This window comes from Cervus canadensis, chromosome 20 (assembly GCF_019320065.1).
Source record: "Cervus canadensis isolate Bull #8, Minnesota chromosome 20, ASM1932006v1, whole genome shotgun sequence".
Taxonomy (NCBI): domain Eukaryota; kingdom Metazoa; phylum Chordata; class Mammalia; order Artiodactyla; family Cervidae; genus Cervus; species Cervus canadensis.
The window spans coordinates 16,015,275-16,040,215 of NC_057405.1; positions in this window are offsets into that span (position 1 = coordinate 16,015,275).

Genomic DNA, 24,941 nt, shown 5'->3' on the forward strand with positions numbered 1-24,941 from the left:
TGTGGTAACTAGTTTTACACTTTGTTTGCTATATTACTTTTGGCAGCTAACCAGATACAACTAATGAACAAAAAATTCTGAGAAAGTCTCTTGTCATGCACACTTATGGAGCTACTTGAAATTTCAAAATATAAGTGTGAAAAATACCACTACATTTTGGGATGTCCCATAGAAGCTAGAATAGTATAGGCTTATATAATTATAATTGAAATAAGTTTCTTACTAGATTCTTTATACTAGTTTTAAGTGCCTAAAAGGAGTGGCATTTGTGTTACTTAACAAAGAGGAAAATTGAGAAATTTTAGCAGGAAAAAAATTTAAAGGAGGAATATGGTAGCACTGTATACCACATTTGTGTAATTGTATGATGCTGAATAAAGATTTGTGCTCTGCCTTTTGAAACATTCTCATCTGTATGATCATGATAATAATGGTATGTTCATCTAAAATTATGGAGTTTAAATGAGGCAATATTTATAAAATGTTCATAAACAATGAACAAAGTCTTCTGTTAAAGACCCATTGTTAACACTGGAGTAGTGTTATACAAATTCTCCATTTTCTTAACTAGCAGTTATACATGGAATGATGTATAAGTATGGGAAATGGGCATAATATACAATATTTGATAAAAAGATAAACCACTGTGTGTAACTAGTTACAGCGAGTTAAGATCCATTTTGGCAAGAGTCACAACATGGCAGATTAAGATCGTAAAAAGAACTGAAATATACAATGATCATAAAAAGACTCATGTGAAACGATGGAGATTCAGTTCTTCCTGAATTTTCAAGATTAATTCATGGTATAGTATAACCCAAACTATTTTTCTACATATTTAGAAACTTGTAGAAAATAAATATATTCTTTTATCCCAGCATTTATTTTATGTATGTTGCTAATAGCTAAAATTCCCATAAGTTTTAAGATTGACAGTGCGACTGTTTAAAAAAAAAATTTACAAAAAAAATTTTTGCTATTTTTAATTTTTTAAATTAATTTCTGTTAAATTTTCTATACTCAGAATTATATAAATATTATTACCAGGAAAACAGTATAATCCTTTAAAATATTATAATTTAATATTATTTTATGCAATAATATTACAGTATTGTACTATAGTCATAGTTTTCAGAATAGGCACAAGCTATGCACTAATCAATAACAATGGCAGTAATTCTTATTCATTTTGAATTAACATTTTGCTATATCCCTTGCCAGAATAAATAATTCAAAGCATCACCATGATTTTTCTGAAAACACATCAAATTTTAGTATCTGAATTGTTGGATTTCGTTTGATTTTGCTCTTAGATCTTTTTGTTCATAATTTTCCAATTGTAAAATAGAGGTCAATCCCTCTTTGTGTCTGTGCATGTGTGCATGTGTATGTGAGAGAGAGAGAAGGAATAGAAATAATGTGCACGAATGTATTTAAAATAATAATTCATCATACTTTTGTCATTATAGATAGTATAATAAATGAATCATGGCCATGAGGCGCTACCCCTAGCCCAAGGTCAGGGGTGGCGACCGAGAGTGCCAGGCCGCGACAGCGCAGGAGTGGCTGCCGAGAGGAGCTTTCCCACGTCTGAGGTCAGGGGCGGTGGACGAGAAGAGCTACCCCAACTCCGAGGTCAGGGGCATCGGACGAGAGAGCTACCACACGCCCAAGGTCAGAGGTGGTGGCGGAGAGGAGCAAACCCACCTCCAAAGAGCGGCTGCTGCTTGGTGCAGGAGGACTGAGAGGAGTTACTCTATGTTCAAGGTCAGGAGGGGCGGCCATGGGAAGATACCCCTCCTCCAAGGTAAGGAGCAGCAGCTGCGCTTTGCTGGAGCAGCCGTGAAGAGATACCCCATGTCCAGATAAAAGAAACCCAAGTAAGACGGTAGGTGTTGTGAGAGAGCATCAGAGGGCAGACACACTAAAACCATAACCACAGAAAATTAGCCAATCTGATCACATGGACCACAGTCTTGTCTAACTCAGTGAAACTAAGCCGTGCCGTGTGGGGCCACCCAAAACAATTGGGTCATGGTGGAGAGGTCTGACAGAATGCGGTCCACTAGAGAAGGGAATGGCAAACCACTTCAGTATTCTTGCCTTGAGAACCCCATGAACAGTATGAGAAGGCAAAATGATAGGATAGTGAAAGAGGAACTCCCCAGGTCGGTATGTGCCCAATATGCTACTGGAGATCAGTGGAGAAATAACTCCAGAAAGAATGAAGGGATGGAGCCAAAGCAAAAACAATACCCAGTTGTGGATGGGACTGGTGATAGAAGCAAGGTCTGATGCTGTAAAGAGCAATATTGCATAGGAACCTGGAATGTTAGGTCCATGAATCAAGGCAAATTGGAAGTGGTCAAACAGGAGATGGCAAGAGTGAATGTCAACATTCTAGGTTCAGCGAACTAAAATGGAATGGAATGAGTGAATTTAACTCAGATGACCATTATATCTACTACTGTGGGCAAGAATCCTTTGAAGAAATGGAGTAGCCATCATGGTCAACAAAAGAGTCTGAAATGCATACTTGGATGCAATCTCAAAAACGACAGAATGATCTCTGTTCATTTCCAAGGCAAACCATTCACTATCACGGTAATCCAAGCCTATGCCCCAACTAGGAATGCTGAAGAAGCTGAAGTTGAATGGTTCTATGAAGACCTACAAGACCTTCTAGAACTAACACCCAAAAAAGATGTCCTTTTCATTATAGGGGACTGGAATGCAAAAGTAGGAAGTCAAGAAACACCTGGAGTAATAGGCAAATTTGGCTTTGGGGTACAGAATGAAGCAGGGCAAAGGCTAATAGAGTTTTGCCAAGAGAATGTACTGGTCATAGCAAACACGCTCTTCCAACAACACAAGAGAAGACTCTCTACATTGACATCACCAGATGGTCAACACCGAAATCAGACTGATTATATTCTTTGCAGCCAAAGATGGAGAAGCTCTATACAGTCAGCAAAAACAAGACCAGGAGCTGACTGTGGCTCAGATCATGAACTCCTTATTTCCAAATTCAGACTTAAACTGAAGAAAGTAGGGAAAACCACTAGACTATTCAGGTATGACCTAAATCAAATCCCTTATGACTATACAGTGGAAGTGAGAAGTAGATTTAAGGGACTAGATCTGATAGACAGAGAGCCTGATGAACTATAGACAGAGGTTCATGACATTGTACAGGAGACAGGGATCAAGACCATCCCCATGGAAAAGAAATGCAAAAAGGCAAAATGGTTGTCTGAGGAGGCCTTACAAATAGCTCTGGAAAGAAGAGAAGCGAAAAGCAAAGGAGAAAAGGAAAGATATTCCCATTTGAATGCAGAGCTCCAAAGAATAGCCAGGAGAGGTAAGAAAGCCTTCCTCGGAGATCAATGCAAAGAAATAGAGGAAAACAACAGAATGGGAAAGACTAGAGATCTCTTCAAGAAAATTAGAGATATCAAGGGAACATTTCAGGCAAAGATGGGTTCAATAAAGGACAGAAATGGTATGGACCTAACAGAAGCAGAAGATATGAAGAAGAGGTGGCAAGAATACACAGAACTGTACAAAAAAGATCCTCACTAGCCAGATAATCACAATGGTGTTATCAGTCACCTAGAGCCAGACATCCTGGAATGTGAAGCCAAGTAGGCCTTAGAAAGCATCACAATGAACAAAGCTAGTGGATGTGATGGAATTCCAGTGGAGTTTTTTCAAATCCTGAAAGATGATGCTGTGAAAGTGCTGCACTCAATATGCCAGCAAATTTGGAAAACTCAGCAGTGGCCACAGGACTGGAAAAGGTCAGTTTTCATTCCAATCCCAAGAAAGGCAATCCCAAAGAATGCTCAAACTACCACACAATTGCACTCATCTCACTTGCTAGTAAAGTAATGCTCAAAATTCTCCAAGTCAGGCTTCAGCAATACGTGAAACGAAAACTTCCAGATGTTCAAGCTGGTTTTAGAAAAGACAGAGGAACCAGAGATCAAATTGCCAATATCCACTGGATCATTGAAAAAGCAAGAGAGTTCCAGAAATACATATATTTCTGCTTTATTGACTACGCCAAAGCCTTCAACTGTATGGATTACAATATACTGTGGAAAATTCTGAAAGAGATGGGAATATCAGACCACCTGACCTGCCTCTTGAGAAACCTATATGCAGGTCAGGAAGCAACAGTTAAAACTGGACATGGAACAATAGAGTGGTTCCAAATAGGAAAAGGAGTTTGTCAAGGCTGTATATTGTCACCCTGCTTATTTAACTTATATGCAGAGTACGTCATGAGAAACGTTGGGTTGGAAGAAGCACAAGCTGGAATCAAGATTGCCAGGAGAAACATCAATAACCTTAGATATGCAGATGACACCACCCTTATGACAGAGAGTGAATAGGAACTGTAAAGCTTCTTGATGAAAGTGAAAGAGGAGAATGAAACAGTTGGCTTAAATCTTAACATTCAGAAAACTAAGATCATGGCATCTGGTCACATCACTTCAAGGGAAATAGACGGGGAGACATTGGAAACAGTGTCAGATTTTATTTTGGGGGGCTCCAAAATCATTGCATATGGTGACTGCAGCCATGAAAATAAAAGATGCTTACTCCTTGGAAGGAAAGTGATGACCAACCTAGGTAGAATATTAAAAAACAGATACATTACTTTGCCAACAAAGGTCCATCTGGTCAAGGCTATGGTTTTTCCAGTGTTCATGTATGGAAGTGAGAGTTGGACTGTGAAGAAAGCTGAGCACCGAAAAATTGATGCTTTTGAACTGTGGTGTTGCAGAAGACTCTTGAGTGTCCCTTGGACTGCAAGGATATCCAACCAGCCCATCCTAAAGGACATCAGTCCTGGGTGTTCATTGGACTGACTGATGCTGAAGCTGAAACTCCAATACTTTGGCCACCTCATGGGAAGAGTTGACTCATTGGAAAAGACTCTGATGCTGGGAGGGATTGGGGGCAGGAGGAGAAGGGGACGACAGAGGATGAGATGGCTGGATGGCATCACCGACTCGATGGGCATGAGTTTGAGTAAACTCCGGGAGTTGGTGATGGACAGGGAGGCTTGGCGTACTGTGATTCATGGGGTCACAAAGAGTCGGACACGACTGAGCGACTGAACTGAACTGAACTGAATAACGAATACTAATTTTGTTAGTTTTGAAATCTGCCCCAAAAATAATGTAGTCAAAAGCTCCCAATATATCTTCAGCTTTAAGTGTGACATATGGGCAACAGGCAACGATAACCACATCTTTTTTATTGGAATATCATTGCCTTACAATGTTACATTAGTTTCTGCTATAAAACACTGTGGATGAGCCATACATATGCATATATTCCCTCTTTCTTGACCCTCCCTCTTCCCCCTTGAACCCTATCCCTCCAGGTCATCACAGAGCACTGAGCTGAGCTCCCTGTCCTATAAGGCATCTTCCCACTAGCTAGCTATTTTACACCTGGAAGTGTATATATGTCAGTTATTGTCTCAATTCATGCCCACTCTCTCCTCTGCTATGTCTAAAAATCCATCCTTTACATCTGTGCCTCTATCCTTCCCTGCAAGTAGGCTCATTAGTACCATTTTTCTGAATTCCATATGTGTGTGTGTGTGTATTTTTTATTTCAATATTTATTTTTCTTTCTGACTTATTTCATTTTTTATGACAGACTTAAGGTCCATCCACATTACTTCGACTGACTCAATTTCATTATTTTTTATAAGATGAACAGCCACATATTGATTACAAAACTTATTTGTATACAATTTCATGCAAATTAATTACAAACACACATGAATAGGAAATGTTTAAGTTATGGCATAATAATTGAGAAGAACAGGTGTGCAAAAATGCAGATATTCTGAAAGTGAAAGTCGTTCAGTTGTGTCCAACTCTTTGTGACCTCATGGACTATACAGTCATGAAATTCTCCAGGCCAGAATACTGGAGTGGATAGCTGTCCCATTCTCCAGGAGATCTTCCAAACTCAGGGTTTGAATCCAGGTCTTGAGCATTGCAGGCAGATTCTTTACCAGCTGAGCCACCAGGGAAGCCCAAGCATACTGGAGTGGGTAGCCTATCCCTTCTCCAGCAGATCTTCCAGACACAGGAATTGAACTGGGGTCTCCTTCATTGCAGGTGGATTCATTACCAGCTGAACTACCAGGGTACTCTGAGGTCACTCACAAGACATAATGAAAATAAAGGTAAAGTAATTATGTGAATATTCTTGATAAAAATTCATGGAAGATTTATAGAATAGCAAACCATTGCTATTGAACAGATTTAATAAGCAGAAACCTCACTTAAAATAATGTAAGGAGACCAGAAAAGGGAGCTGTCATGTCTGACTAAGATAGCAGAGCCCAACAGGAAGGAAAGAGACTCCTTCTTGTTCCCTGGCAAGAACTCATCTAGTAAGAAATGGTCACATCTAAGCCAGTGAAAAGCCTTGGACTCTTGGTTTAGCTCTCCCAATGCCCCTGTCCTCTGTATTAAAGACTTCTCTTCATTTCCACTGGCTACCTGCATGGTTGTCACCCTGCTTGAAGACCCTGAATTGTGATTCTTTGCTGATCCTAAATAAACCTACTTTTGCTGGAAAAACAATGGGCAGTCTATTTGTTTCATTTAGCTCAACATTACAATGGATTGAAAAAGAAAAACTAAGGATAACATAGACTATTATAATTGTATTTTCTTAAAACTTTTCTAACAGGCTTTCCCACTGGAGCATCTACTTGAATTCCCAATAGTAGTTTCCTAAATCACTTAAAACTAAATAAGTATATAAAGAGATATTTTCCTCAAATAAATAATTATTGACTTTTAAATTATGAGGACAATTATTTACTAGATTTCACATTAAGTTATAGAAAATGATTGCTTTTTTAATTGTATTTTAGAATTTTGAAATTTAGTCTTACATAAAAACGTTGTGATTTCTTATCTACACATTAGCTATTCCTTATTGATGAACTCTGTGTTATTTAATGGCATTGTAAAGGGAAGTTATTGAAATCAAAATTATGAAATACATACCTTCATGTAGTTATTTGAATTAATGTGGCTGTTTCCTATGGGCAAGGATCCCTTACCAGTCTTCTTCCTTCATGCAGGTTACATGTATGACTGAGTTACTATTGTTTTACATTCTCAGCTTTATTTCCCATCATGCCCCTGGCTTCTCTGGTATCTCAGATACTAAATAATCTGCATGACACGTTGGAGACCTGGGTTGGGAAGAACCCCTGGAGGAGGAAATATCAATCCATTCCAGTATTCTTGCCTGGACAATTCCATGGATAGAGAAGGCTGATGAGCTACAGTCCATGGGGCCACAAAGAGTTGGACACGACTGAGCAACTAGCACCTATACACTCAGTGCTTAGTAGATGCTACGCTCTAGTCTTCATCTGGATGAGAGGGCGAGTGAAAGTGACGTCGCTCAGTCGTGTCTGACTCTTTGCAACCCCATGGGCTGTACCCTACCAGGCTCCTCCATCCATGGGATTTTTCAGGCCAGAGTACCGGAGTGGGTTGCCATTTCCTTCTCCAGGGGATGAGAGGGTACATGTGTGTTAAAGACTTCCCAGGTGGCACTAGTGGTAAAGAACCCACCTGCCAATGCAGGAGAATTAAAAGACGTGGATTCTATCCCCAGGTCAGGAAGATCCCCGGAGGAGGGCTTGGCAAACCACTCCAATATTCTTGCCTGAAGAATTCCATGGACAGAGGAGTCTGGCTGGCCAAAGTCAATAAAAGTCCATAGCAAATGGAAATTTATAAACATTATAAAAGATCCTGATGCTGGGAAAGATTGAAGGCAGGAAGAGAAGGGGACAGGAGAAGATGAGATGGTTGGATAGCATCACGATTTGATGGACATTAGTTTGAGCAAGCTCTGTGAGTTTGTGATGGACAGGGAAGCTTGGCACACTGCAGTCCATGGGGTTGCAAAGAGTCAGACACAACTGAGGTGCTAAACTGAACTGATAAATGTTTCAAAAATTCAGTGTCTTTCAAAACTCATAATCTGATCTAGATCTCAGTTTTTTAACTAAAAATCACTTAATTTTCTGTTTTCCTTTGGTCTATTTTTTAACACAATCCTGCTATTCAGTAATTTCCATCTGTACTATATTGTATTTCTACTGATCAACTAAAGGAATCCTAGAATTACTCTCTTGTTCTGTTTCTTATTTATGGTTCTATACTTGATTCTTTCTTTTGACATGGAAGATATTCCTTAAAGTTTTGTCTTTGCTTGCTTGGATCAAGGAAGAGTAACTCAGGTGTCATCTTGTATTTTAGGGATTACTTCTAGGGAATATTGACTGCTGGTTCTCTAATACCCTTTGTTAAAAAGAAGCATGTGCATGTGTGCATGCAAAGTTGCTTCAGCCCTATCGGATTATTTGAACCATAGCCTTCCAGGCCCCTCTGTCCATGAGATTCTCCAGGCAACAATACTGGAGTGGGTTGCCTTGCCTTCCTCCAGGAATCTTCCCAACCCAGGGATTGAACATTTCTGGCATTGGCAGGTAGGTTCTTTACCACTACTACCACCTGGAAGCCCTTCAAAAAGAAGCGGTTGAAATAGCAAAGATATGGGATCAGATATAAAGTAAATTAAAGAAAACTACATATTAGTTGCAAATTTCCTACAGATAATACCAAAATAAATGTTAAGTGGATTTTCAGTACAATGACCCCATTCTAATATCAAAAATAACCTTATATTCAAAATCATTATGTATATTTTTAAATGCTTATTGAGCTATATAATTCATATAACACTAATGCATAATTTAAAAATATTTAATTAGGTGTTTTTTTGTAGATTGAGAGGTTTGCGCAAGTCATTACAAATCTAATTTTAGAACAGTTTGCTATCACAACAGAAAATACTAGCATTCATCCCCAGGTTCCCACTTCAGACCTTAGCACTGTGACTAACTTTCTGTCACCATAGATTTTGGGACCTTCTGTGTATGTCTGATATGAAAACTAACCATATGTGTGTTTTGTGGATATCAGCAGAAACTTTTCCAAGTTTCCAGGCCTCCTTAGAGTCAGTTTCTGTTGACTGTTTTTCCCTGTTTGTTCTGTTTCCTTGCACATATACTATTTTTGTTATTGTTGCTAATGGGATATTACAGATAATACATTGTAGCAAGTGGAAAATCATAGTTATTTTTGTCCATCAGTTCAGTTCTGTCACTAAGTCGCTCAGTTGTGTGTGACTATTTGTGAGCTCATGGACTGCAGAACACCAGGCTTCCCCACCCATCACAAACTCCCAGAGCTTGCTCAAACTCATGTCATTGAGTTGGTGATGCCATTCAAATATCTCATCCTCTGTCATCTCCTCCTGCCCTCAATCCTTCCCAGCATCAGAGTTTTCTCCAGTGAGTCAGTTATTTGCATCAGGTAGTCAAAGTATTGGGGCCTAAGCTTCAGCACCATCCTTCCAATGAATATTCAGGACTGATTTCCTTTAGGATTAACTAGTTTGATCTTCTTGCTGCCCAAGGGACTCTCAAGAGTCTTCTCCAAACCACAATTCAACAGCATCAATTCTTCATCGCTCAGCTTTCTTTATGATCCAACCCTCACATCCATGCATGACTACTAGAAAAAAAAAAAACATAGCTTCGACTAGATGGACATTTGCCAACAAAGTAATGTCTCTACTTTATAATATGCTGTCCAGGTTAGTCATAGTTTTGCTTCCAAGGAGCAAATGTCTTTTAATTTCATGGCTATAGTTATCTGAAGCAATTTTGGAGCCCAAGGAAAAAAAGTCTTTCAAAGTTTTCATTGTTTTCCCATCTATTTGCCATGAAGTGATGGGACTGGATGGCATGATCTTGTTCTTTTTAATGTCGATTTTAAGCCAGCTTTTTCACTCTCCTCTTTCACTTTCATCAAGAGGCTCTTTAACTTTTCTTCACTTTCTGCCTTTAGGGTGGTGTCATGTGTATATTTCAGGTTATTGTTGCTTTCCTGGCAATCTTGATTCCAGCTTGTGATTCATCCAGCCTGGTATTTTGTATGATACACTCTACATAGAAGTTAAATAAACAGGGTGACAATATACAACCTTAAAGTACTCCTTTCCCAATTTAGAATCAGTCTGTTGTTCCATGTCTGGTTCTAACTGTTGTTTCTTGACCTACATACAGATTTCTCAGGAGGCAGGGAAGGCAGTCTGGCATTCCCATCTCTTGAAGAATTTTCCACAGTTTGTTGTGACCCACACAGTCAAAGGCTTTAGTGTAGTCAATGAAGCATAAGTAGATATTTTCTCTGAAATTCTCTTGCTTTTTCTATGATCCATTAGATGTTGGCAATTTGATCTGTGGTTCTGTCTTTTCTAAAAGTGATAAGCCTCCAACTAATAAAAATAAATGGAAAAAAAAAATCCAGCTTGAATGCAAGTTCTAGGTTCATGTACTGTTGAGGTCTGGCTTGGAGAATTTTGAGCCTTACTTTGCTAGCATGTGAGATGAGTGCAACTGTGCAGTATCTTGACCATTCTTAGGGACTGGAATGAAAACTGATCTTTTCCAGTCCTGTATCCACTGCTACGTTTTCCAAATTTGCTGGCATATTTAGTGCAGCACTTTCACAGCATCATTTTTTAGGATCTGAAACAGCTAAGCTCGAATTCCATCACCTCCACTAGCTTTGTTCATAGTGATGCTTCCTTTGGTCCACTTGACTTCGCACTTCAGGATGTCTGGCTGTAGTGATTATATCATCGTTAGTTAGTGATCATATCATCGTGGTTGTCAGGTCATTAAGATATTTTTTGTAGAGTTCTTCTGTATATTCTTGCCACCTCTTAATATATTCTTCTTCTTTTAGGTCTTCATTTATGTCTTTTATTGTGCCCATGCTTGCATGAAATATTCCCTTGGTGTCTCTAATTTTCTTGAAGAGATCTCTAGTGGCTCCCATTCTATTATTTTCCTCTATTTCTTGGTATTGATCACTTAGGAAGGATTTTTTATATCTCCTTGCTATTCTTTGGAACTCTGCATTCAGATGAATGTATCTTTCCTTTTCTCCTTTGCCTGTATAGAGAACATCTATACAGCCAGCAAAAACAAGACCAAGAGCTGACTGTGGTTTAGATCATGAACTCCTCATTGCAAAATTCAGGCTTAAAGAAAGTAGGTAAAAGCACTAGACTATTCAGGTATGAGTTAAATAAAATCCCTTTTGATTTTTTCCATAGTCCATATAGTAAGCTTTTTGTAATTAGCTATGCAATCATTTATATTTTGCTACAATGGAAAGAAAATATTTTAAAGTAAATCAGAATAAAAAATAAATAAAATAATTTTATGTCAGTGCTATTTTTGTCAGATAAATCTTAATCACAGTTATTTTGAAAAGAAGGTTACATGTATTACAAATTCTTTATAAAATATGAAAGACCATACATTGTGTTTCTAGTTTGCTTACATCTTCTCCATGTGATGTACTCTTAAAAAGAGAAAGACACTTCATATTTTCTTCACCCGAACTGGTTTGGCATTTCAATTTTACCACTCGCCAGCGAGCTGAGAGACATTTAACTGATTGAATGGCCTGCTATTATTAGGACAGATATATTCTATTTTATGCTGTGATTGTCATAATCATTGCAATAACATTTGAATAATATAGCTGAGAATGTATCCATATATCTTTCAGTGAATTAATCTATATCATTTTCTTTGACTTGCTTATTGAGGCATGCTGAATGCAATAATAACAAATGTCAGTCTTCAAACATTCTGGAATGGGGCAGGAAAATAATTTCGATATGCAGAAAGCAATATCAGAACCTCCCCGAAAGTGTATTTATCTAAATAAAAGAGAAACTAGAATCATGCCCTAAAATATTCAAATCAATGCAGGTGTGCTTGTGTACCCTACAGGGAATAAATAAGGCACATTCTATGGCCTAGATACCTTGGGAAAAGAAGGGCAGGCACAGTGTCTCCTGATACCATTTTGATGCTCACACTGCTTGTCACATTTCAGTATATTGTGATGTTTTCCAATGTTGAATGTGTCCAAATAAGTTTATTTAAGGATATTTTATAGATTTAATAACATTTTCCCTTAATTGATTTGATTGCCCTTTAAAACTGACAAGCAAAATCGTAATAAAACACAAAACAAAACAACAAGAAAACACCAACAATGGTAGGATGAAATTAGTTGAAATGAGGACACGAGTGAAAAATAAAATGGCACTATTGATATTTCTCATAGTATGATTATGTCAGTTACATTATGACATAAGAATAATAGTCTAGTTTGGTAAAAATGCCAGACCCCCAAAACTCAAAATCACAACAATTAAAAGTATGGATACTTGACTAATGATTGTATAAAACCATAAAAATTACTCAGATGGTAAAGAGCTTTTCTGTAATGCAGGAGACCTGGGTTCAATACCTGGGTCAGGAAGATTTCCTGGAGAAGGAAAAGGCTACCCACTCCAGTATTCCTGCCTGGAGAATTCCATGGACAGAGGAGCCTGGCAGGCTATAGACAATGGGTCACAAAGAGTCAGACATGACTGAAGTGACAGCATGGACTAAAATCACTAAGTCATATTAATACAAAAACTAAGCATCTTAATATGAAGATAAAAATTAGAACATCTTCAATAATATTCAAAATTGTGCAACTTTTAGAGAGAAGATGGTGGAGGAGTAAGATGGAGAGATCGCCAGCCTCCCCCAAATACACCTAAAACGCATAAAGATTTGGAACAACTCCTACAAAGCAACCTCTAGGTGACAGCGGAAGACCCCAGGCCTCCAGGGGGACAGGCTAAGCTCCCTGAAATAAGGTAGGAGAGAGGAGGGAGACATAAAAAGGGAAAAGACGGAGAACTTCTGGGCAGGACCTTGTACCCCAAGGGAGGGAGCCCTGAGACAGGAGTTCGTGTTCACAGGGAAACTCCCTCACAGTCGGGCCCAAAGGGGAGCTGCAAAGTGTTGGAAAATCAGGCACAACAGGGACTTGGAGGGCAGTAAACAGAGAAAGCTGCACTTCTCAGCCCGATAACAGCTCATGGGCTGAGGCCCCAGACAGCGGGCTCGGGAACAGATAGTGGCGCTGGCCAACAAACCCCTCTAGTGCACCCAACCCTTGCAGCACAGAGGGCGGGCCCAGGTAGCCCAGGTAGCTGGCAGACAAACCCAGCGGGTGCAAGGGCGGGACTGGGGTGCCATTAGAGGGGAGGCATACAAACTTGGGCAGCACACACAACCCTCCAGGCACAACTGAAAAAGAAAGAAATAAGCCCCGCGATAAAGAAACAAGTCCATACTAGGCCTGCGATGCCGAGGCCAGTCCAGGAAGCCGAGACAAGAGCACACAAGCCCGCGACACAGAGGACAGACCTCAGAAACTGAGTCAAGTGCACACAGCCCTGTGATACAGACGGTGAGCTTAGGGCGCTGAGGGAAGCCCACACAAGTTGCAGAGACTCAGAAGGATCCACACAAGCACCCACCTAGCAAGTTCGGGCCAGCAGCTCAGGGCGGGACAGAAAAACAGAAGCACCAGCAATGATCCCAGGGACAAGTAGAGGACTGGCGGTACTGCAGTTATCTTGAGAGCACCACTTTGAAGCAGCTGCAGAAATAGACTCACCTAACACCATGAACGGAGAAGGCAATGGCAACCCACTCCAGTCCTCTTGCCTGGAAAACCCCATGGACGGAGGAGCCTGGTAAGCTGCAGTCCATGGGGTCACAAAGAGTCGGACACGACTGAGCGGCTTCACTTTCAGTTTTCACTTTCATGAATTGGAGAAGGAAATGGCAACCCACTCCAGTGTTCTTGCCTGGAGAATCTCAGGGACGGGGGAGCCTGGTGGGCTGCCGTCTATGGGGTTGCACAGAGTCGGACACGACTGAAGCGACTTAGCAGCAGCAGCAACACCACGAAAGCTATAACGCCTGCCGAAAGGCATACTCAACCTATTGACAATTCAAAAACCTACTACTGGACACTGTCCTGCCCTTCAGAGAGAGGAGATCCAGCTCCATCAACCAGAACACAGGCACAAGCTCCGCCAACCAGGCAAACATCACAGGGCACTAACCCAACCCCGTCCACAAGGGCAGACTCCACAACCAAGAACTACGACCTTAAGAACTTTTAATTTTTTTTTTTTTTCTTTCTCTCTTATAAGGCACACCACTTATTCCCCAGGATATCTGCACCATCACATTAGATTTCGCAGTGCTGTGGAGTTTTCCTCTTTGTTTTACTTGTTATTAAAAAAAAAAAAAAAGTCATTTTAAGATTCTTCTTATAAATCACACTGCTTATTCCCCAACATATTTCCACAATCACATTAGCTTTTTGTGGTGCTTTGGAGTTTTCTTGTTTTCCTTGTTAAAAAAAGAAATTCATTTTAAGACTTCTTTTTCTTTTTATTCTTATAAATCACATGGTTTCCCCCCCCCCCCCTACATATTTCCACCTCCACCTTAGCCTTTTATGGTGCAGTGGAGTTTTTCTCTTTGTGATTCTTGTCAAAAGAAACAGCAAGAAAAAAAAATCATTTTAGTTAGTTTTTTCTCTCTCTCTCTTTCTCACTTTTCTTTTTTCTTAATAAGGTTTCTGGATATATATATATATATATATATATATATATATATAATATACACACACATACATATTCAACTGCTTTCCCTACTGATCTTTACCTGCTGTAGCTATACCTGAATATATATAAGCCTTTTCCACATAACTCTACTCATCTTCACTTTTCTATTTTTTTCCTTTTCTCTCTTTTTTATATTTTTAATCCTCTTCTCCATTCCCTTCTTTTTTTTCTTTTCCCTTCCTTCTCCTCTTTTTACCCCTCTCATTTTTTTTCTTCTCCCTTTTTTCCTTCACTCTTTCTTCTTTCACCCAGTAAGTTAATTGGTGAGCTCTCTATGCTATATTCCCCAGTTGGCCCTCTGCTCATGCTCAGATTTCCAGATTAACCATTAGCTGACTCTGCTTTCAATTGGTTGATATCACCTCTGGTTTCCTTGCACACCAAGTCAATCTCCATACTCTTTCCTTTAGAACACTTTCATTATAAATGTATGTGTGGAAATGTGTGTGTACATGTCCCAGTATTTCCATAATTACCTACTTGATATCCTCCCACTAGAACACAGACACAAGTCATCCCCAACAAGAAATCATCACAAACCATCTAACCAACATTTCCCTCCAAGGGCAAAACTCAAAATGAAGAAGTAATGCAACCCTAAAGCCTGGGAAAAGGGAGACTTCAAGTGGAACAAGTTAGGAAAAAAAAAAAAAAGAGAGAGAAATGCAACACAAATGAAAGAGCAAGGTAGAAACTCATAAGATCAGATAAATGAATAAATAATTTCCCTTAAAGAGAATTCAGAATAGTGATAGTAAAGATGCTCTGAAGACTTGAAATTAGAATGGAGAAAATGCAAGAAGAATTTAACACAGTTAATACAATCACCAAGGAAATAGAAGAAATAAAAAATAAGTAAACAGAGATGAATAACACAATTACTGAAACTGAAAATACACTAGAAGGAAACAATAGCAGAATAATTGAGTCAGAGGAATGGATAAATGAGTTGGAGGATAGAATGGTAGGAATAACTGCTGAAAAATAGAATAAAGGGAAAGGAATGAAAAAAAATTGAGGAAAACCTCAGAGACCTTTGGGACAATATTATTAAATGCATCAATATTTGAGTGATAGGGATCCCAGATGAAGAAGAAAAAAAGAAAGGCACTGAGAAAATTTTTGAAGAAATTATAGTTGAAAATTTCCCCAACATGGGAAAGGAAATAGTCAATCAATCCAAGAAGTGCAAAAAGTCCCCTACAGGTTAAACCCAAGGAGAAACACATCTAGACACATATTAATCAACCTAACAGAAATTAAGTACAAAGAAAGAATATTAAAAACAGCAAGGGAAAAGCAACAAGCAACATACAAGGGAAAGCCCATACAATTAACAGCAGATCTTTCAGCAGAAACTCTACAGGCCAGAAGGGAATGGCAGGATATATTTAAAGAACTGAAAGAGAAAAAATAACTACAACCATGATTTCTATACCCAGAAAAAATCTTATTCAAATTTTATGGAGAAATAAACAGTTTACAGACATGCAGAAATTAATAGAATTCAGCACCACCAAACCAGCCTTGCAACAAATATTAAAGGGATGTACATAGCCAGTACACACAAGAGAAAGGAAATAACTACAAAAACAAATGCAAAGAAATAAAGAAAATATCATTAGGAACATATGTATCAATAATTACCTTAACTGCAAATGGATTAAATTCACCAACCAAAAGATAGACTGACTGGACACAAAAACAAGACCCATATATTTGCTGCTTACAGGAGACCCACTTCAGACCTAGAGACACATACAGACTGAAAGTAAAAGGATGGAAAAAGATATTCCATGCTAGTGGAAACCAAAAGAAAGCTGAAGTGGGAATCCTTATTTCAGACAAAATAGACGTTAAAATAAAGAATATCATAAGAGACAAAGAAGGACACTACATAATGATCAAGGGATCAATCCAAGAAGGAGAAGACATAACAGTTGTAAATGTTGGTGCACACAACGTAAGAACATTTCAATACATAAGGCAAACACTAACGGAAATAAGAGGAGAAATAAACAGCAACACAATAATAGTAGGGGACTTTAACACCCCACCATCATCAATAAACAGATCATCAAAACAGAGAAACAATAAGGAAACACAAACCTTAAATGTAACATTAAACCAAATGGACCTAAGTGATATTTTCAAATTTCCATCCAAGTGCAAAATAATACACTTTCTTCTCAAGTGCACATGAAACATTCTCCAGTATAGACCACATCTTGGGCCACAAATCAAGCTTCAGTAAATTTAAGAAAATTGAAATTGCATCAAGTATCTTATCTGACCACAATGCTATGAGACTAGATATCAACTACAGGTAAAAAAAATAGCAAAAGACCTGAACTCATGGAGATTCAACAATACATTACTAAATAAAAAAGAGACTCTGAATAAATAACTAAAAAAGAAGTCAACTGATTCCTAGAAACAAATGACAATGAAAACATGACTACCCCAAACCTATGGGACTTGGCAAAAGCAGTTCTAACAGGGACCAATACGTAGTGATACAATCATACCTCAAGAAGCAAGAAAAACATTGAATAGACAGCCTAACTCTACATTTAAAGCAGCTGGATAAAGAAGAAAAAAAAAAATGTCCCCAAAGTCAGCAGAAAGAAGGAGATCATAAAAATCAGAAGAGAAACAAATGAAAAAGAAATGAAGCAAACAATAGCAAACAGCAGTAAAACTAAAAGCTTGTTCTTTGAGAAGATCAACAAGACTGACAAACCACTAGCCAAACTCATCAAGAAAAAAGGGAGAAAAATCAAATCAATAAAAATAGAAATGAAAAAGGAATGATTACAACAGACAACACAGAAATACAAAGGATCATAAGAGAATATTATGACCAACTATAAGTTAATAAAATGGAAACCTAGAGGAATTGGACAGATACTTAGAAAAGATCTGCCTCCCAAGACTGAACCAGGTAGAAATAGAAATCATGAGCAACCCAATTACAAACACTGAAATTGAAACAGTGATAAAAAAAAATCTCCCCCAAAACAAAAGTCCAAGGCCAGATGGCTTCACAGGGAAATTCTATCAAACATTCATAGAAGAGCTAATGTCTATTTTTCTGAAACTCTTCCAAAAAAATTGCAGAGGAAGGACCCCTTCCAAATACATTCTAGGAGACCACAATCACTCTAATATCAAAACCAGGAAAAGACAACACACAAAAAGAAAATTGCAGGCCAATATCACTAATGAACATAGATGAAAAAAATCCCCTCAAAAATTCTAGCAAACAGAATCCAACACAACAATTAAAAACTCATACACCATGACCAAGTAGGATTTATTTCAGGGATGCAAGGATTCTTCAATATTTGCAAATCAATCAATGTGATACACCATAGCAATAAATTGAAAGATAAAAACCATATGATCATCTCAATATATGCAGAAAAAGCCTTTGACAAAATCCAGCATCTATTTATGATAAAAAATGCTTCCAAAAATGGGCATGAAAGGAACCTACCTCAAGATAGTAAAGGCCATTTATGAAAAGCCCACAGCAAAAATTATTCTTAGTGGTGAAAAGCTAAAAAGTTTTCCCTCTAAGATCAGGAACAAGACAAAGGTGTCTACTCTCACCACTATTATTCAACACAGTTTTGGAAATCCTAGCTACATCAATTAGAGAAGAAAAATAAATAAAAGGAATCCAAATCAGAAGAGGTAAAACTCTCACTGTTTGCAGATGACATGATACTATATGTAGAAAACCTGAAAGAAACTATCAGGAAATTACTAGAGCTAATCAGAGAATTCAGCAAAGTCACGAGAAATAAGGTCAATACACAGAAATCACTTTCACTCCTATATACTAACAATGAAAAATCAGAAAGAGAAATTAAGAAATCAATATCATTTATCATTACAGCAAAAAAATAAAATAAAATAAAATACTAGGAATAAACTCACCTAAGGCAACAAAGGACCTATATACAGAAAACTATAAGGCACTGAGGAAACAAATCAAAGATGACATAAACAGAAGGAGAGATATTTCATGTTCTTGGTTGGGAAGAATCAATATTGTGAAAATTACTATACTACCAAATGCAATCTACAGATTAAAAGCAATCCCTATCAAATCGCCAATGGCTTTTGTAACAGAACTAGAACAAAATTTTCACAATTCATATGGAAACACAAAAGACCCCAAATAGCCAAAGCAGTCTTGAGAAAGAAGAATGGAGCTGGAGGAATCAACCTTCATGACTTCAGACTATACTATAAAGCTACAGTCATCAAGACAGTATAGTACTGGGACAAAAACAGAAATATAGACCAATGGGACAAGATAGAGAACCAAGAGATAAGCCCAAGTACCTATGTGTTCCCTATTTTTGAAAAATGAGGCAAGAATATACAATGGGTCAATGACAGCCTCTTCAATAAGTGGTGTTGGGAAAATTGGACTGCTATGTGCAAAAGAATGAAATTAGATCACTACCTAACACCATACACAGGATAAACTAAAAATGGATTAAATACCTCAATGTAAGACCAGAAACTATTAAATACTTAAGGGAGAACATAGGCAGAATACTCAATGACATAAATCAAAGCAAGATCCTCTATGGCCCACCTCCTAGAGTTTTGGAAATAAAAACAAAAATAAACAAGTGAGACCTAATTAAACTTAAAAGCTTTTGCACAGCAAAGGAAACTACAAACAAGGTGAAAAGACAACCCTCAGAATGGGAGAAAATAATAGCAAGGGAAACAACTGATAAAGAATTAATTTCCAAAATATACAAGCAGTTTATACAATTCAGCATCAAAAAAGCAAACAACCTAGTCAAAAAGGGGGAAAGGGACCTGAAGAGACATTTCTCCAAAGAAGACATGCAGATGGCTAAGAAGCACATGCAAAGATGTTCAACATCACTCATCATCAGAGAAAAGCAAATCAAAACTACAATGAGATACCACTTCACACCAGTCAGAATGGCCATCATCAAAGGTTTACAAACAATAAATGCTGAAGAGGGTGTGGAGAAAAGGGAACACTCCTGCATTGCTGGTGGGAATGCAAACTATACAGCCAATATGGAAGATGGTATGGAGACTCCTTAAAAAGCTAGGAATAAAACCAAGATGTGATTCAGCAATTCCACTCCTAGACATATACCCTGAGTAAATCAAAACTGAAAAAGACACATGTACCCAATGTTCACTGCAGCTCTATAGCTGCTCTAATAGCTAGAACATGGAAGCAACGTAGATGTCAATCGACAGATGAATGGATAAAGAAGTTCTGGCACATATATACAATGGCGTACTACTCAGCCATAAAAAGGAACACATTTAAATCTGTTCTAATGAGGTGGATGAAACTAGAGCCCATTACTCAGAGTGAAGTAAGTCAGAAAGAGAAATATAAATATCGTATACTGATACATATATATGGAATCTGAAGAAATGGCACTGATGAATTTATTTTCAGGGCAACAGTGGAGAAACAGACATAGAGAACAGACCTATGGACAAAATGGAAGGAGAGGAGGGAGGAGGGGAGATGTATGGACAGAGTAACACAGAAATTTACAATACCGTGTGTAAAACTGATAGCCAATGGGAATTTTCTGTATGACTCAGGGAACCCAAACAGGTGCTCTGTGACAGACTGAAGGGTGGGCTGAGGAGGCAGATGGGAGGGAGGTCTAGGAGGGAGGGTACGTGGGTATACCTACGGCTGATTCTTGTTGATGCATAACAGAAAACCACAAAATTCTGCAAAGCAATTATCCTTTAACTAAAAAATAATAATAATAATGTGCAACTTTGCAACTTTTAATTCATTATTTTACACAATCCTAAACATTTAGAATTATATTTTGAAATTTCTTACTTAATAACAAAAGACCCAAAACCACAAACAATTTAAGAAATATCTATTTATATAGTTGTGGTAAAAATGGTTTGAATAATGTTAGAAAAACAACAAGGAAATAAATAAAAGTCTGTGGTCTATAAAAACTGACAAAGAAGAGAAACAGTAAAAAAAAAATATGATAAAAAATTTAAAACAAGCATTAGGAAATTTTTTCTATGTGATAATTAAAAAAATTAAATATAAATTGCAACTTCTTGTAATACGTTCTGCTTATGTCATAATGTGTAGTAGAAAACTACTGAATGAAAGATGAACTGGAGAAGAATGAATAATGACTTCTGTATAGAAAAAGTTGGCCAGTAATAGTGCTTACTTTGACTAGAATGGTAAGGTCTCTGAGATAGCCTATCAGTTAAAGGCATTTATTAAATTATTAGTGAGAAAGCTTAGCAGGCTACTGAAGCAAAGGTGCTGATAAACTGAATGGCATCATTGATGATATACCATTGTTGGTAGAGAGAAAGTTTAGGATAATCATGAAGGAATCCAAATATAAGTCCCAACTTTGGGCCAAAGAATAAAGGAGGCTATGGAAGATGTCAGCTTCCAAAGTTGGTAGAGATGCATTGTTCAAAGATATGCCTGTGGACTGTGTGGTAAATATTGTAACTGAGGACAACACATAGTGAAATTTTGTTCTGAACAACTGAGTAGATGGTGAAGACACCAAAGCTTAAAGGGGATAAGCATGTGGAAACTATGATTCATCACCAGCATCATGGTGAATACTTGAGAGTGTTCCATAAAACCCAGTACAATAGAAATTTCTCCCTCTCAGTTTCTGTAATTTTTTTTCCTAAGAAATTTGAAATAAGCCTTGAACAAATTCATCCAGTGTAATGCCTTATCATCTGAGGATAAGAAATGTCATCAATTTGCATTGCTCCCACATTTATGAGACACTTCTTGTAATCCAAAACATCAATCCTTTATGGATCTCCTTGGAGTCATTAGTGAGCAGCATGAATCTTAACTAAAATCTTTTTGAATATATGTATTAGCATTTTAATTGGAGAAGGAAATGACAATCCCCTCCAGTATCCTTGGTTGTGTAATCCCGAGGATGGAGGAACTGAGTGTGTTAAAGTCCATGGGATGCAAAAGAATCAAACACAACTTGGTGACTACAAAACCACAAGAACATTGACTCGAGAGTGATCATGAGTCCAAGATTGAAAATATACTGTCTGTTTTATTTTTATCCCAACTTATTTTCTACCATATTTTCAACATGGCATAAGAAAGAATCTCACTCCACTTACTCCAATTGACAGAACATACAGGAAAAAAAAAATAATTAGGAAACACAAGCCTTAAATGACATATTAGATCTGATGAACCTAAATGATCTCTTCAGAACATTCCATCCAAATGCAGAAGAATACACTCCTATTCTTCAATCGAGATAATTGAAATTATATCAAGTACCTTTTCTGACTGTAAAACCATGAGACTAGATATCAATTACAGGGGAAAATGTAAATAATACAAACACACTAATATTAAAAGATAAGCTTCTGTGTAGCCAGAGATTACTGAAGAAGTCAAAGAGGAAATAAAAAAAAAAAAAAAACAAACACTTAGAAACAAATGACAGTGAAAACATAACGATGCAAAATATATCAGATGAAGCAAAAGCAGTTGTAAATGGAAAGTTGATAGTAATAAAATACTACCTCAAGAAACAAGAAAAACATGGAATATTTAGTGAAAGTGAAAAGTCGATCAGTTGTGTCTGACTCTTTGTGACCCCATGGACTGTAGCCCATCAGGGTCCTCCATCCATGGAATTTTCTAGGTAAGAGTACTGGAGTGGGCTGACATTTCCTTCTCCAGGGGATCTTCCCAACCCGGGGATCAAACCTGGGTCTCCTGCATTGCGGGCAGATGCTTTACCGTCTGAGCCACCAGGGAATCCCACGGAATATTTAAGCTAACCTTATAACTTAACCAACTGGAAAAAGAAGAACAAACACCACAAAGTTAGTAGAGGAAAATAAATCATAAAAATCAGAACAGAAATAACTGAAAAAGAAAGAAAGGAAACAATAGCAAACATCAATAAAACTAAAAGCTGGTTCTTTGAGAAGATAAAATTGGCAAACCTTCAGCCAGACTTATGAAGAAGAAAAAAAGGGGGGGGGGGAGGGGAGACGGCTCAAATCAATAAAATTAGAAATGTAAAAAAAGAGGTTATAGCAGAAAACACAGAAATATAAAGAATCATAACAGAATACTTTAAGAAACAATTTGTCAATTAAATGGAGAACCTGGAAGAAATGGATAAATTCTTAGTAAAATAAAATCTTCCAAGTCTGAATCAGGAAGAAATAGAAATTATGAACAGGCCAATCATAAGCACTGAAATCAAAACTGTGATAAAAAATGCCCCCCCCCAAAAAAAAAAAAGCTTAGTGCCAGATGGTTTCAAAGGGAAATTTTTATCAAAGGTTAGCTCTAAAGCTCTTCTTAGAGAAGAGCTAATGCCTATCCTTCTCAAACACTTCTAAAATAATTGCAGAGGGAGCAACACTTCCAAATTCATTCTATGAGACCATCATCACCCTGATACCAAAACCAGAAAAAGACATCAGAAAAAAAGAAAAGTACAGATCATTATCACTGATGAACACAGATGCTAGAGTACTAGCAGAGTCCAACAGCACATTAAAAAAGATCATAGACCATGATCAAGTAAGGTTTACCCAGGAGTGCAAGAAATCTTCAATGCACACAAATCAATCAATGGGATACACCATTAGCAAATTTAAAAATAAAACCCAGATGACAATAGATGCATAAAAATTTTCAAAAACTTCAACACCCATTATGATTTAAAAAAAAACTATTCATAAAATTGACATAAAATGAACCTATCTCAACAAAATAAAGGCCAAATATGACACACCTACAACAATCATTATTCTCAGTGGTGAAAAGCTGAAAGCATTTCCTCTAAAGTCAGAAATAAGACAATGGTGCTCACTCTCGCCATTATTATACAGCATAGTTTTGGAAGTCTCAGCCATAGCAATCAGAGAAGAAAAAGAAATAAAAATAATCAAGTTTCAAAAAGAAGTAAAATTCACTGTTTGATGATGACATGATGTCATACATACAAATACCTAAAATATCATGAGAAAAACACTAAAGCTTATCAATGAATTTAGTAAAGTCATAGGATACAAAATAAATATCCAAAAGTCCCTTGCATTTCTATACAGTAAAAATGAAAAATCAGAAATAGAATTTAAGGAAACAATCCCATTCATCATTGCAACAAAAAGAGTAAAATAACTAAGAATGAACTTACCTAAAGAGACAAAAGATATGTGTATAGTAGACAAGACAGTGATGAAAGAAATCAAAGGGGAAACAAACAAGTGGAGACATATATCATGTTCTTGGACAGGAAGAATCAATACTGTCAAAATGACTGTACTACCCAAAGCAATTTACAGACTCAATGCAACTTCTATCAAATTACTAATCAAAGTTTTCACAGGACTAGAGAAAAATTTTACAATTTGTATGGAAACACAAAAGGCTCTGAATAGCCAAAGCAAACCTGAGATGGTAAAACAAAGCCAAAGGAGTCAACCTTCCTGACTTTAGATTATACTTCAAAGCTACAGTCCTCAAGGTAGTGTGGTACTGGCACAAAACCATCAATATAGGTCAATGGAACAAGATAGAAACCCAGAGTTTAACCCATGCACCTATTGGCAACTAAACTTTGACCAAGGAGGCAGGAATAATCAAAGGAAAAAAGATAAGTCTCTTCAAAAAATAGTGCAGGGAAAACTGGAAAGCTATATGTGAAAGGATAAAATTAGAACACTTCCTAACAACACACACACACACACACACACTAAACCTAAAGTGGATTAAAGACCTAAATGTAAGGTCAGAATCTGTCAAATTCCTAAAGGAAAACAGAGACAGAACACTCCTTGATATAAGTCACAGTAAGATCCTCTTTGACCCACCCCTAGAGTAATGGGAATAGTAGCAAAAATAAACTATTGAGACCTAACTAAACTTAAAAGCTTTTTTAGAGGAAAGGAAACTGTAAATAACATGAAAAGACAACCCTCACAATGGGAGAAAAATTATTGTGTATGAAGAAATTTACAAAGGATTAACCTCCAAAATATATACCAGCACTTGTAGCTCAATATTAGAAAAACAAACTACCCAGTCAAAAAATGGGCAAAATACCTAAGCAGAGATTTCTCTAAAGACATATAGATGGCTGATAAATACATGAAAAAATTGTTCAACATCACTCATATTAGAGAAATGCAAAACA